Source organism: Cetorhinus maximus, unplaced genomic scaffold, assembly GCF_964194155.1.
Source record: "Cetorhinus maximus unplaced genomic scaffold, sCetMax3.hap1.1 HAP1_SCAFFOLD_44, whole genome shotgun sequence".
NCBI classification, from domain to species: Eukaryota; Metazoa; Chordata; class Chondrichthyes; order Lamniformes; family Cetorhinidae; genus Cetorhinus; species Cetorhinus maximus.
Window position 1 is genome coordinate 762,977 of NW_027596099.1, and position 15,529 is coordinate 778,505.

Genomic DNA, 15,529 nt, shown 5'->3' on the forward strand with positions numbered 1-15,529 from the left:
TCTGCCGCGTGTTGACATAGGTATAACAGGTATCACTAAGACAATAGCTATTGGCATATTATTATTCACTATACATTCAATATTCATTCTATATACACGTGTTACATCTCTGAGCTGGCAAGTAGTCAAGGCATGATTTTTATTTTTTGAAAGATTACACAAATGTTCATTAGTTAACCATAAAGTAACTACCTCTTTATTAATCTGTTTTAAATTATCTTGGGCGTGATGCAGTGTCAAGGGTCCATACGTGCTGCAGACATTTCTGCTTGCTTCATCTGAAATATGTTTTCCTATCCCGATCAATTTATTGATAGTCCCCGCATGACCTTCCAGCACTGTAGCCAGGTTATGAATGAACTGTTTCATGTCATGGCCTGTATTAAATTGGGTGTTGTGAATTCCCTGTCCCCGTTTAAAATTTCCTTAAGCTTGGAGAGCAAGGACCGGACATTCTGGTCAACAATTTACAGGTCAGAAGAGTTAACCCAGATCCTTCTGCATTGAAGCATTCTGAAGTTTCTCTCCATTTTAATAATACGTCGCCTTTTTATTCTTCCGAACAATATGTATAACCTCACAATTATCCATGTTAAACAGCATCTGAAAAATGTTCTTCCATTCTCCTAACCTGTCCATATCCATTTGCAATTACCGTATTTCTTAATTACAACTTAGCTTCCCACTTATTTTGGTTCCAGCTGAAATTTTAGCTTTAGAGCATTCTATCCCTGGATCCAAGTCATTCAGAACGATTGTAAATAGTTGGGCCCCAATGACTGAACCCTGTCGAAAAAAATTATTTACAGCTTGCCATCCAGAAAAAGACTCATTATTCAGACTCTTTGCTTTCTGTTAGTTAGCCAGTCCTCTTTCAAATCTAATATATTACCCATCGCTCCGTGTGATCTTACCTTGTGTATCTTTTGTGCGGCTCCTTATCAATGGCCTTCTGGAAGTCCAGAAATACAGCATCAACATTATCTCCATTATCCACTTTGTTTTTTCACATGTTCAAAAAACTCTAGCAAATTACCCAAACACGATTTACTCTTCATAAAACAATGCTGACTCTGCTGGATTCTATTTCGACTTTGCAAATACCCCATTATTAATTACTCAATAATGGATTCCAACAATTTCTCAGCGACAGACATTAAACTGGTCTACAGTTTCCTACTTTCTGCCTCCCCCAGCCTTTCTGAATAAGGACGGCATATTAGTATTGTTCCAATCCACTGCAACCTTTTCAGAATCCAGGGAATTTTGGAAAATAATTACCAAAGCATCCACTATCTACGCTGCCACATCCTTTAGGACCCTGGGATTTGGTCAACAGGCCCTGGGGACTTGTCACCCTTCAATCGAAAAAGTTGGCTCAGTACTTTTTCTCTAGTTCTGGTAATTGTTCTAAGTTCCTCATTCTCTATAATCCTCTGCTCTACATGTTACGATTGGGATGGCACTAGTTTCCTCCTTCGTGAAAATTGAGGCAAACTTTTGAGGCAAAACATATAGTGCCATTTCTGCATTCACCACTATTAACTCCCCCGTCCTACACTCCAAGGGATCAGCATTCACATTAGCTACTCTATTTCCTTTTATATAATTGAAGAAGCTTTTGATATCTGTTTTTACATTTTGTGCTCATTTTCCTTGCGTCTTTTATGATTTTTAGTAACCCTTTGCTCATCTGTAAAGTGTTCCCAAGCTTGTCACTGACCTTTGCCATTTGGTATGCCTTAGTTTTAGACTTTCTGTCACATTTAACTTCCTTGTTTAGCCATGGATGATTTTTCCTCCTCTTAGCATCTTTCTTCCTCATTGGAAAGATTGTTCACTTTATTTTTGCGACTGTCACGAAGCATTTTTGATAATGGTATTTAGACACATTTAAGTGACTGAATGTGTTGGCCAGGTCCAATATCAGTTTACATATTTAATGAAGCAAAGTGCTGAGGGTTTTAGACCAGGTCGAGGGAAAAAGTGCCCTTGGCTCCAGGCCTGGTTAATCAGTTTTGATTTATTTTTCCCAGTTTTTTTTCTCTTCCCGTTAGATTAGTGATGCTTTTGTTACTGCCGCGAGGAAAGTGTTATCCTTCAAATTGTGTTATTTGCTACCTGCAGTGAATGGCAGCAACCGGGGTGATGGACGTCATATCAGATCAGATGTTAAGGGGGATTTGTCAGGCGAAATTCACAGTTTTACTCGGGAGCAATACTCGCATCTCGCATGTGTTTTCTATGTTTCTTTATAATTCACAATCTAGTCTTTCTGCTTCACAGTTGCCTTTATCAACGATCCGACAGTGGATATTTGTTGAAAGAAGCACTTGTATTTCAGCCCTTCATGTTCAAATCTTTTTATCTATCCATCCATCTATCTATGTAACTAAAACAAAAAACAAAAATACCTGGAAAAACACAACAGGTCTGAGAGCATCTGTGGAGAGGAACACAATTAACGTTGCGAATTCGTTTGACAGTGATCACTGGCTTTCTATCCATCCCTACCTGCCCCAACCCCCCTCCCTTAAACCAGCTTATATTTCACTTATTTTCTATTTTTACTTAGTTCTGTTGAAGAGTCACACGAGCTCGAAACGTTAACTGTGTTTCCCTCCACAGATGCTGTCAGACCAGCTGAGTTTTTCCAGGTATTTTTGTTTTTGTTTTGGATTTCCAGCATCCGCAGTTTTTGCTTTTATCTACCGTTCTATCGATCTATCAATCTATCAATCTATCAATCTGTCTGTCTATCTGTCTGTCTGTCTGTCTGTCTGTCTGTCTGTCTGTCTGTCTGTCTGTCTGTCTGTCTGTCTGTCTGTCTGTCTGTCTGTCTGTCTATCTATCTATCTATCTATCTATCTATCTATCTATCTATCTATCTATCTATCTATCTATCTATCTATCTATCTATCTATCTATCTATCTATCTATCTATCTATCTATCTATCTGTCCATCCATCTCGCTCTCTCAATCTCTTGCGTATTCACTCGCTCGCTGAATTTGTCGCACGCTCTGTCTCGCTCTCTCTCTCGTGTACAACTCTCTCTTCAAATCAATCTATCCATTTGAATGTCTGTCTATCTGTACATCTATGTGTTTGTCTATGTGTCTGTCGGCCTGTCTGTCTAACCATTTTGAGGATTAAATCTCCCGGCCCTTCGACATGTGAGTGTACTGCGAAAAGAAAAGTCAGTGTGATATCACGTGTGAGATTAGATCAAGTCTATATTTGCACATTCGATTGCCAAATTCTGCATAATATGTATGTTCAGCGGAATAAACTAACTTAACCCGCGCTTCCTTGTCCTTAAGCTGCTTGTCTCTGTTCTCCACAAATGGTGAAATCACTGGATGATTCCTCCATTTGGTTGTGCCGAAGGTTTGTTATTTTGTTCACAATCATGTTTTCAAACATATCCTTTCATGTGGCGGGGATGTGGTTAGATGGTTCATAAGTTATTGCTCGATCCAAATTGCCCTTGAAAAGGTGGTGGTGTCCTACCTTCCTGAAAATGTCTATTTCATCTGATTGACGTGGTATCCCCTCAGTACCTAGAATGAAGTCCGTCAGGCTCAGTGTGATTTTCGATGACTGAGGTGTCCAATTCTTGACCTACATGTTCTTCCACCGTGGGAAACGTTTTTTGCACTAACAAGAGGAAATCAAATGCCCTGGTTGGTCCATTATACCTTGCTGTTCCTCGGCCTTTGCACCACTCTTTTGAGTCGCTGAGCCTCGAAGTGGTTTTCGATTTGATGGACCGCGTTGTGCCAGGCCGAGAGACCGGCAGCATTCTCCTCCCGCTCCCTGGTGTTAAGGCCTCCGTGCTTTAGGGAGACCTGGAGAGTAGCCTTAAACCTTTCTCTTTGGCCGCCCTTTGGACGAGGAATGCTGAGTGGCAGATGCAGGTATGGAAAGGCACCCCTTTCCCGAAACATTTGCGCGACAGCCGCCACATTTCAGCTGCATTTGTGCTGGATTTTGACTGGGGGCCAAGTGTGCCTTACCCAGGTCCCCAGTTCTCCATCCCCACAGGGCTTTTCGCCTGCAGAAGGCCTGTGAAAACCATATTTTAGTACGAGGAATCCGGTGCGCCGGGTGTATGCTTCATATGGCGCTGGCACACCACGTTGCTTTTAACAAGATGGTGTCAGGACCCCAAGTACTGGATTCCCGCTTGCAATCTCTGGGTTTGGATTTGAGATTTCATACATCCTGTAGTGGAGCTTTCTGTGCTCACCGAGTGTGGCGTTTTGGTACGTATGGATTTTCCAGATGAACCGCATGACCTACCCAGGGAACCGGGGCTATAATGAAGATATTTTCCATGACAGGCATGCTGCACTTTGCAAGATTATCGGTTTTGCGGATTTTGTCCTGCCAAAAACCGTTGGAAATGGTTCACGGACAGTGAAGTTGGAAAGTTTTCATTAGCTTTCTATGAGGCCGAAAGTTTATGCAAGTCTCGCACTGATATGAAAGTGATATAAAAACCACTGCCTGGCAGGACTTGATCGTCCATCTGAGGGAACATTCATGTTTTCTGTGCAGAACTCAATGAGTGAATCGTGAAAATGCCGAGCCAATTGACGTGAAATGGGTTTACGCGAACCACTTTGCATCGCTTCTGATTATGCCGCGATCACCAAAGAGGGAATGACACTGATCATCTGATCAGGGCTGTCGCATAATCATGGCTGAGTTGGATAGTTTATTTACCAATAAGGGAGACGAGGGTCATGAGGATATAAGTGTGTATTGTGTGGGAGGTGGCGGAGGGGTCCCATGTACGACGCTGGTTGGGTGAGAGCTGGCAGGATAGCGGGGCAGAGGACACGATCATATCAGCCATGAGCTTTCCGAGTTGCAGAACAAGCTCAAGGGGCCGAATGACCTACTGACCTTAACTATTCTGTTTTTGGTGATGGTTTGAAATGCAGCCCACACCAAAGCCAGAGGCGCCTTCGATTCGCGTACATTATAATCAGTGCATCCATCTGCTAATTATTGTCTGCAGAAGACATTTGAGGGCCAAGAGTTAAATGTTAAGCGTGGAATACCCTCCCACTGTAGATATCCCATTATTTTATTCAAAACATTGCTTTTCATTCAGTTCAAGCATCACTCTGGATGGAGTATGTGAGTGGGTGAGCCAGAGGATTGCATGGCGTGGGGCATCGTTACTGAGGGTTTATGGGGTCGGATTGGCTTGAACGCATTATTTTGAAATATTTCGGTTGAGAAAACAAAATCCTTCTCCAACACTTTCTATTGCGTTCTTTCTATAGGTCACCAACAACACTAAACTTCCAGGTCATATGGTTGCGTTTATAATTTCCAGGCAGAATGGTGCAAATTTATGTGCAACGACACAGAATGTAGGTCAAGTCAATGACGGAAATATCATTGCAAGAGGAATCCACGGATAGATCTGGGCAGCGTATGAGTTCCCTCTGGAAGATTAAATGACAAAGACATGCATCAGACATGTGCCCTGTTGGAACATAGAATGGGTCCCGAAACACAAAACAGTGGAGAACATCTGAAATTTCCCCACTACTTCCTCTGGCAGTTCATGCGAATTGAGGTTCCTGAATAATTTTGATCTAAATTAGTAACGATTTGATTCTCAACATCGCTCTATGGGTCAGTCATTTCCCGCCGTGACTATCCACTTTGAGATCTACCCGATGCACGTTAAAATATAGCCCCTTCAATTATATTGACCGCACACATCATTCCAATGTTCTACGTTTCATTTCGAAACGTTTCCTTTCACAATGCGAGCGACTGACGTAACCTGTTTGTTCAATGACTGAAACTAATTGATTTCTTTAGGGGACATGAGTGCGCGCATGGGGATTTATCTGCTGCCTACATAACAGCTTCTCTGAATGTCACATTTAATGTTTTCCAAAAGGCTCGGTGTATCTGTTTCAACAGGAGTTAGCGCTTCTCACCGAGGATATAATTTGCTGCACTTCATCAGATACGGGCCATTTACAAACCCATTCTCGAAGCTCTCGTTTTCCAATGTACGTTTATTAACATGCTCTCGGACTAACAATATAAACTTCTGTCCTTCTTTCCACTCATGGATGAGGGCAACGCTGACAAGGCCAGCATTTGTTGCCAATCTTTAATTCCCCTTGTAAAGTGGGTGGTGAGTTGCTGAGGTCTTTGCGATGTAGTTACATCCACGGTATTTTTAGCGGTGGGGGAGAGGGTCCATTATTTTGACACAGAGACAGTGAAGGAACGGCGATATTTTTCCGAACCAGGGGGATGAGTGGCTTGGAGAGGAACCTTCAGCGAGTGGCGTTCCCATGGTCATGTTGCCTTTGTCTTTCTAGATCTTAGCGGCCGAGGGTTTCCCTAGTTAACTAAGGGCTCCATGTGAGGCACAGCTAACAACTTTTCCCTGTTCCCTGCTACGAATGCTGTCGTGCCAGTTTTACCCTCGTGCTCCAGATTGATTAATGCGGCATCTCCATCCGAATCTTCTGTGATTTTAACGTGATTCTCTTATTTTCCTGAAATGAATTTAAAGGAGAAGAGGATTTCTACATTTCAACTCACAGATTCATTCCATCTTGTGCATCCATCTCTGCAGGAAAGACATCTCCTCATAAAAATGGGAGAACTGATACTTCGCCAGATAGAAGCCATTTACTATCCTATTGTCGCGGCTATTGGTGTTCCTGGTTAGAGCCTAAATACAATCATTACACGTATAAATGGATATTGACGTTCTTCTCAAACGCTAGTTCCGATAACATGGAATCGTTTCTTTACTGTTGGGGAGTTATCAAAGCAGGAGTGTATGTTTAACCATAACGTGAACAGATTTGTTCATGTTGCTGATTCTTTCACTCCGTGGTATCCACTGCTGACACCTTATTCTTGCTTTACGGAATGTCATGTAACAGGGTGGGCTCTGCAATAATTATCAAAATCAAGTGCCAACCGAGTTTGAACTTGTAGAAAACACAATCAGTGAATATATGTGCAGAGGCAAATTCGCATTCTGCAAAATTCTGCTTGAAATACTTGAAGCCTTTGCTAATGGTTTTCATCCTTTTTCCAATATTTAAAGGAACGGAATCTCTGTCAAATCACATACTTATTATCACAGCGATACTGGAAGTCTGGGTGAAACAGATTACTGTGTGTGCTGAAGACATTCCGATGTCTTAGTCACTTATCTATTGAAATACATGCATTTCTACAGCCTCATTTATCGACCGCCTTAATGAATTTAGATGAAGTGTAGTCACTGAAGTAACGCAAACGGTGACAGGCAATTTTTGGTCGGGAAGTTTCCACAAGCAGCAGCTTGACAATGACCAGATGATCCTTTATGTGGGCTTTAGCAGAGGTTTAAATAGTGGTCAGGACGCAAGGGGCTACGATAATGTCAATGTTCGAAATGGGGGCATGGAATCTTTGACGTTTACCCTGTGAATCGATTTGACATATGTTCTGAAAGTTACTACATCCGATCGTGCAGAACTACTTCACTACGGCAATGGAGCATTAGGCGAGACTTTTGTTCTCAAGTACTGAAGCCGGACGTAAGTATTGAAACATCTATCTCAGCACGCAGATTGCTAACTGAGACATAAGTGGTCCGATTTCGGAACACCTATGCTCCCCGAGTAGTTATCTGGTTCTCATTATTCTGCTCATTTCAATTTCTAGCCCTCCACTTCCTGCTGTTGTAAACACTGCTTCCAAATCTAACTTCCTTACATTGAGAATTGCAGTGGATTAATATTAAGCATTATCGGAATCTCCTGTGGCTTTAGGAAACTCACATTGCCACGTTACGTGGTGGCGCTGACAGAAGGACATAGGAGCACAGGAAATACGAGTAGAAGTGGACCATTTGGCCGCACGAGGGTGCTCCACTACTCAAGTCTATCATGGCTGAAATTATGTCTCCACGACATTGCATGCACTATCTCATCTCTTTGGATGCATTTAATGTTGAGAAATCGGTTCATTGGCACCTTCAACATACTCAATGACTGCCCATCTGCCGAGGTTGCAGTACATAATTTCGAACTTTTACTCCTCCCTCGGTGATGAAATTCTTCCTCATCTCAATCCTAAATGCAGGCCTCTTATTCTGACATTGCTTTTCCTGGTTTTAGGCACACTCGCCAGCGGAATCATCCATCCAAGATCAACACCGCCGAAATTTATTAGAACGGTTAATGCTTCAGTGAGATCTCTTCTCATTTGCCAATGCTCCAGAAAGCAGAGGATAATTCTCGTCATGTCTCCACATTGGACAATCCCAGCTAAAACCCCGTAATTTACTAAGTAATCTGTTGAACATTCCTTGTCCCAGAGGTACAGCAACACCTAAAGAAATCTACACCAAAGTAGAAAAGTAGAATGCTTGACTGGCATCAGAAACATCACATTAAACAGTCCACATGAAAATTGCAGAGTTGGGTATACGCTGGTCTTGGGGTTACAAATTATGGTTGTGCAGAAATCAGCTCCAGCTGATGGTCCACAGTGCCTCGTGAATGCGCACTTTTGAGTTCTTGATCAAGGTGATATCTACCCCATTTAGCATAATGGTTGTCTCACACAATACGATAGAGGGAAGCCCCAATGTGAAGGCAGAATTCTTCTGCACAATGACCGTTCGTTGGTCAATACTATCAAACATTTAATGGACAGGTGCACCTGTGGAGGGTAGGTTGGTGGAGCGAATTCACTTAGAGTTTTGCACCTGGTTGGTTCCCTGACCACCTGCCAAAGACCCAGTCTTATGACTCAGCCAGCCCGGACATTATTGGTGTTACCGATCCTCTCTTGCTCACAGATCTCGAGGTCCCCGATGTAAAGCGTTTTTCTCACTCCCCAAAACGTCGGCCATTGATGATAATTTATTCATCCGCTGAGGGGAACGGCAGCTGGTCACCAGGAGGGGACATTCATTGCCCATGTGTTACATGATGTCATGAGATTTCACTTAAGTACCACGTGTACTAAAGGATATGAAAAATGGTGCACACTGAAAGTGTAGAAAAATGGTATTTAGGAAAGCAGTAATGCATTTGTGCGATACCGAGAAATTGTGTGGATATTTCACCTTTTAGATAAGATAATTTCACTCAGTTGTTCGCTGATTATTCATATGAACTATAAAAGCAGTAAGAGGAATTTTTCAGATCAGGATAAAGAGGTTGAATCATTACATTTACGGAATGATTGCAAATCAAGCAGTTTGCTTTGTCCTGGATTAAGTCAATATCCTTGAATTCTATTGGAGCGTTGATAATCTAGACAGGTGTAGCGTATCCAATCACACTCCTGATTTGTGCATTTTAGATGGTGGAAAGGTTTTGGAGAGTCAGGGGGTGTGTTGCTCACCACAGCATTCTTAGATTCCGACCTTCCCTTCTAGTCACAGCTTCTTGTCAATGGCTTGTCCAAGCATATTAAAAACGGGGGCTTAAGTGATGGTAATGCCATTAAATCTCAAGGCTATTTTGTTGGAAATTCTTTTGGTGCAGGTGGTCATTGCCTGTCAATTTTCTGGGGCGAATATTACTTGTCATTTTTCAGCTCAAGTCTGGCTATTGCCCAGGTCTTGATGCACATGGGCACGGATTTCATCAGCATCTATTGAGTCGCGAATGGTGCTGAACTTTGAATAATGATCAGCGGACACAACCCCCTCCCACTGCCCCACCCCCTCCTCACCACACCAAACCTCATTCTGTGTTTCAAATGGAGAGAAGTTTATTGATGCAGCAGCTTAACATATTTGGGCTCAGGAAACTGCCCTCAGACTCGCTTCCATTTATGTCATGGGGCTGAGATGATTCACCTGCAAAACAAAATAAAAAGAAAAAAAAAATCGTTTTTGCTTGGTATGAGTTCAAGCTGTGGGGAAGTTGCCCCTTATTCTTAATGACTACAATTCTCATAGGCCTCATTGATACCACAGCGTGATAACAGCTGTATTGATATAAAACACAGCCCCTCTCTCCTCACATTATCAGTACAGCACACTTGGCCATGTTTGGACCAAGGCCGAACCGAGAGCTGGAGCTCGCACGAAGCAAAAAGTGAGCGTCAGTGAGCAGTTTGCTGCCGAGTACTTGGCGATTGAAAGCATTGTCCATGATAATTTTCATCACTTTGAAAATGATGATGTGTCGGCAGATGGGGCTGTAATTAGATTGGTTAGATTTGTCGTTACTTTTCTGTGGATAGGCATACCTGTGAACATGCTCACAGTTTCGTGTATATGCCAGTACTTTAGCTGCACCTTACCTGCTTCGATGGGAAGGCTTATTCAGGAGCACTGATCTCCCATACTATTGACACTATCTAAAAGGACCAATAGCCTCTGCATCATCCAGTTCCTTCAGTCAGTCCTTAAATTCGAGTGCTGACAATCACATTGTATGAAGTCTGGCATCTGTGATGCTTCTCTTCCGTAGGAGGAGTCCGGAATGGTTCATCCACCTGTCACTTCAGGGTGAATGTGGCTGCAAATTCTTCAGCCATGTATATGCACTGGTGCTCTGCGCTCCACAATCATTGCCGATGGGGATATTGGTGGAGAGCCGTTCGACAGTGAGTTGCAGAATATTTCACCACCATTCATGCCGAACGAGACAGGACTTCAGAGCTGAGCTGTCGTTATTTGGAAGGGGGATGAATGAGCCCTGTCTTTCTCATGCTGAATACGCTGTTTGGCCTGCGAGTAGCACTGCCTTGCAATACACCAGGTTATGCCGAGTTCTTAGGTATGATCGCTGCTGCTGTACATATGACAGATTTCTGCAAAGTTCCGTCGTTTGTTCACTTGACCTCGAAAGCCTGGAAGGACAAGAGCAGAAGAGGCATGGGAACACTCTTAATTACACAATCCTTTCCAAGTCACACACCAAGCTGACTTGGAGATACATTACCGTCCCATCGACAACCTAGAAATCCATTCCGCTTCAAATGGACAGCAACACCAAAATACCCTAACTTTCAAGAAGAATTAGTGAAAGCGGAAATATAAGAGCGAATCTTGTGAATATGTCCAAAGAAAGGAAAATGCTGCATGAAGACGAATCTATGAATATGAATATTATTTCTGTACAGAAATGACGTTCCTGGCTGTTTCTTTTATTCCAACTCAACAAAGATTAGCGACAAAATGCATTTTTAAATATAAATTATTTCGGAGTACACTCGCCCCTAACTGAGAACGTACATTTTGAATTCACTTCTGAATATCTAAATATTTAAGCAAAAAGATTAGCTGGAATTGTCGTCCGCAAATCGCACCCCCCACCCCCCCCCCACCCTCATCCCACAAACCCCCCCACTCCAAATCCCCACCGCCCGGCCCCCGGCCACAAAAAAGCAGAATCTGCACGAAGATCAATGACGTGCATCGGGTGTAGTGACGTCACGTACATGTTCCAGTTGCAGGTGGAGAACGGGCCGGCCCACCTTTTACAAGTTACTAATTAAAAGGTTATTGAGTCTGTGAATGACACAATCGTCTGTTTTCTTGATTCGTGATTTGCACTTACAGTGGCCCAGAGGAGACGGGAAATAAATGTTTCTGGGCAGCTACCATCAGACGAGAATCGCGCGGAAGAGAGGTTCTGCCTCCGGGACCATGATTAAATGTAGCAACAGATTGTGCTGGGGAAGGTGGCTGCGCCTTCATGTTCACTTTTCACTTTTTTGTTTCTTGCCTGTGCTTTCAACGAAAAACATTTTTGGAAAAACAGTTTCTGAGAGCAGGTGGTCTTTAGCTTGCAGCCATACCGACTTTCTGTTCACAGCATTACACTCTGCCGCACAGTGTTCAGGCTTTCACTGCCAATTGGACACGGACCCCATTTTGCATCACTCATTGCCTCCTCCCCGTGGGAATTTAATGAATTGTGGACCGGGAGATGGTCTATGGGAGGGTGAGTAGGAAAAGGGCTAATTGTACATTTCTCTAATCTCACGCTGCCGAAAAACGTAAAATCCAGGCCGCTGTCTACTTATTGGCATGTTTCTTTATCATCTTAAATCACGATTAGCGTTTTGAACCTGCACCTGAGAATTTGTGTCACTTCTCTAGTGTAACTGCTGCTATCGAGCCTGCAGCAATGTGTCACAACCAAATCACCATTCAGTGGATCACACCACATCATGCACAAATGCACCGAAATGAATTATCCCTTAAGGATCTGTTTTGCATGCAAAATATACCATAGACAATTGTTATTTTGTACTTACATTGCGAATAGAACTTTGCTGTTAAAGTGGTATGGCTTTGGGACCGTGGAGGAAAGTCCATCGCTCTGTAGTTCTTCAGGCTCGGGTGTTTGCAGTAACGACACCAAGAGGCACATAAACCAAAGTGCACTGCACCTGCTCCATGGTCCTTTTCCCAAACAGCAAATCAATAACAGGTCAGAAGCAGATTGCAGTTGCAGAGAGCAATGGGTCATTCTGTCGCATATTTACATGCTCATTTCTCCAATTTATTTAGCAGGGAATAATGTTGAAAATATATTTGTTGACTGTATCCTTAATTTGCTAGCTAAATAGTGGATAATTGTTTGGATAGGTCACTATTTAATTAGGTAGATAATTGGCTGGTTCATTCCTGCGGAATTTCAACATTTAAGTCGGAGGGAAATTCTGGAAAAATACTGATAATTTATTGGATAATAGTTTTGATAATTAATTTGTTCAAACATTGGCTGCTTCATCATATAATTGTTTAAATTACTGTATTTTTAAAATTGTTTCCTTATTTACAGTTGTGGCCAGTACAGTTTCAAGTGCTGATAATTTGGCTAACAGTCATTTCACAATAGCGCACGGGTAATTATGTCTCTCAGTTTAAATGCATGCCATTGTAGGAATATAAACATAGGTTTGCTCAAATAATTATAGGTATCGGGTAAATGAAGGTCAATTTTCATTTTTGACATTTATTTTAAGCTGTAATTTTGTCAACGTAGCTTTGGGTTCTAATGCTTCCACCTTTTCCAGTGAATCCTACATGGTCAACAGAAACTCAAACTTTATTTTTTATCCATTGCCTGCCTTTTTCCAATGCTGTTTGTGATTATTTTTGGCAGCTCCATTAAGCCAATCAATGTTTGATGCTTGCATTCAAGTTAGAGAATTGTGAATCGGAGCCTGCCAACTGGGCTGTGTATGTAACGCGAATAGATATATTTTTTTTGTCTTTGTGGTCAAAGCTTGCCAACTTGCAATCTGATCCAAAAATGTAAAAAGCTGTTGATCTTTATCCGACTAATTCGCCTTACTGCATTCAAAGTTCATCTGAATCATTAACCAACAACTTACTGAAATAATATGATCCAAAATGCGACTTCACCACCCGTTTAAACACGTTCAACGCATTGTTGTTTCCCTAAGTTCAAGTTTGCGAAAAATCTACGTTCAGTCTGCACCATGTTGCACTGCCTTGAAAACAGTTGGTACTTGAAATAACTCTCTATCTACTCATCCCATTATTTTGAGAATGTGCGTTATCCGTTCACTAATCTGTGCTTCCTCAATCTGACCGCAGATTTCAGTCGGAAAGCTATTCTGCACCCTTGCCAAATCCATGACATCCCATCATTTAGCATCGCCACCAGAACTACAAACAAAATTTCGGCAGCGAACCGATTACCTACTTTCGATAATAATTCATGCTAGAGTTATTTAATTTGCTTTGAAATGCAGAAAAAATATTTAATACACGTGCGTATCAAGTTATTACATATCTGGCAGCTACAAATTAGTTCAGTGAGATTCACTTAGAAAATATAACCTTCAAAATTCAAATGGACCTTTCCTATCTAAACAACAGAAATCATAATGCAACCATGATTATCTGAGGCTCACGTCAATTTCGCTTGACTTATATAGATCATTTAATTTCATCGGTAATCAGCATAAATGTCTGAAGTTAATCATCTGTATAATAATGCAACATTGAATAACTTCGCTAATTCTCTAAAAAGGTTCCTGCATTTTGAAAAAAAAGAAATATGCATTTTAACAAATAATGCTAAGATTCATGCGTTTTATGAGCCTGGCCAATCTGAAATGAAATAAGCTGTAGAAGATATTAATTTAAACATGGGTGTGTTAGGTGTTAGGACTTTATCGTCAGGTAATCGACAATTCGTAATTCTACTTTTCTGAACGTATATTAGTCTACAGACTCAAATTAATGTGCCCATCATGGTCAATCTTTATCGCGATCTTCTGCAATTGGTGCCCAGCAAAAATCAATTTTCGGCTTGACATTTCAAATCACTTCGCACGGATGCTGTGATTGAGACGCAAGCGACTCACTTCTGCCCTTCTAGCAACAAAGTGATTTGTTCTGCTGCCTATCAAGTAATGGGAACTCTGTCCTGTCTACTCGGAAGCAACACACTAGTTATGACCTCACTAGAATCACATCATCGAATTGCTCATGTACCATGCTTTGCAAGAAGTATGCCCCTATAGCCACAAAATATTGTCCATTCTATCTTAGAGCAATGTCACCGTTCCCAGTCCGCCATTAAACTGCCCTTTTGTTCAGCACTAACTGCAACCATTCAGCATAGCAATGTTGCTTCACTCTTTCTGCAATGAATTAGCGATGCATTCAGCTGAAATAATCCTGCACAATGCCCAGCCAGCATATCAATCTCAGATATCTCAGTCTGATTTAAAACGCAGCACTGATCAGCTCTCATCCCCGAATAAAATTTCTCCCTGGGAACCAGCATAAGAATGTCACCTTGTACTGATTGCCATTGTACCGCCACTGTGATAAGTCCTGTGTAAACTTCCATTCGGCCTCATCTATTCTGGTCTTTTATCTAGTTCAGTGACCATTTTCAGTTCCTGTGCTTTTACCATTCCATCTTAACCCTCACAAGCGTTCAGAGTATGTTCGTGCCCTTGGGCAATAATTTATCTTCATGCTGTTTGTCCTGTTGCACAGTAATCCTTCCCAGTACTTATCACATATATTGAGCACCCAGCACGCATTGCACCAGTACCTCTTCCAGATTATAACTCTACTTGGCCCAGATTCTATCTTGTGCTTTCCTTTCCAACTTCACATTGTACCAACACAAAATGAATTGACACTTTACACCTCCCATTTACCTTTTAATATTCAACATGCCAAGCCACATGTGTGCTTTCAAATTGTCCAGGTCACATTCGCCCTCAGCAATCTCAATCGTTGTTGAACGATAGTTGTCCAGTCTACCTTGAAGATGTTACTTTCAAAAATCGAATTATCAACTGATGTTTCCCTGTCCTATCCACTTTGAGTAGGTCCAGTAAACATTTAGACCATGCTCACCTAGGAAAGCAGACTGTGCATATTTAGGTGAAATGTACGATCCTTTGCTGCAACAGGAAGGAAATTAATCATGTTCGTCTGTGTCGTCTATCTCCTGCTCTCTCTATCCCTCTCTTACAGTTAATCTTGTTCCGATTGTGATTCTTTCCCG